The sequence below is a fragment of the Silene latifolia genome, chromosome X (genome assembly GCF_048544455.1).
Source record: "Silene latifolia isolate original U9 population chromosome X, ASM4854445v1, whole genome shotgun sequence".
Classification (NCBI taxonomy): Eukaryota; Viridiplantae; Streptophyta; class Magnoliopsida; order Caryophyllales; family Caryophyllaceae; genus Silene; species Silene latifolia.
In genome coordinates this window covers 314,973,740-314,974,694 of record NC_133537.1, presented here as the reverse complement: position 1 = coordinate 314,974,694, position 955 = coordinate 314,973,740, and positions in this window count along the sequence as shown.

Here is a 955-nt window from a genome sequence, read left to right as displayed (position 1 = left end):
AGAGAAGGGCGGACACTCGCGTGAGAAATATGAGGAGCGAAGGCTCCTATTTATACTAATCACGGAATTAGGGTTTAGGAAAGGAGAGAAAGATCCGGAAATAACCGACTTAGGTTAAACGCGGAAACTTGGACAAAAAGAAAACCTTGAGGAAAAGGCGCAAAGGTAGTGTCGCGTCCCTTGGAAGAGGCGCAAGACTTGCCGCGTCCTTTCCTCAATGGTTCCTCCCCGCGCAAGAAAGCGCGTTTGACAGCCTGTCGTATTTTAGGCATAACTTTCTCTACAAGACTCGGATTAAGGTGATTTCGGTGGCGTTGGAAAGCTAAGAGAAAGATCTAGAACTTTCTGTGAATTAGGCCTGACCCAAAAAAGTCGTTATCACCTCGTATAACGGGCCTAAAGCTCGGGTTGTCATTTTAACTAAATTAAATGTACATTTTGTAATGTAAACTTTAAGTTTAGCCCAATGAAGTGACATGAGACTCAAAATGAGATATAATCTCAACATTTATGACATCCTAACCTTAGGTAGACAAGCACATTGCTTTTGACTCGGGATTTGACGGTTTTATGAAATGAAGACGGTTTTTTTGACCCGGACTCCAAATGTACTCTAATTACTGCCAAAACGACCGTAATGACGCGTAGATGACAATTAAGAGGTAGACATAAATGTTTGAGCGATCACTTGACGATAAACTTATGAATTGTCACAAATCGTTCCGCGTAGCAAACATGCGGCTCAATCATCACCGGGTGGTTTGCGGGAGGTGCAGAAACGAGGTGTCTACATAGTGGTGGGTGGTGAGTTGGTGTCGGGTGGGGTGGTGGTGGGTGGTGGTGAATGAAGATGAGAGGAGTGGGTGATTTATTTGGGTTTTGGTTTTTTGGGATTTTGGGTTTTTTTTAGAGAGGAGAGAAAAGTGAGATGTAGAGAGAGGAAAATGAGTTGTGA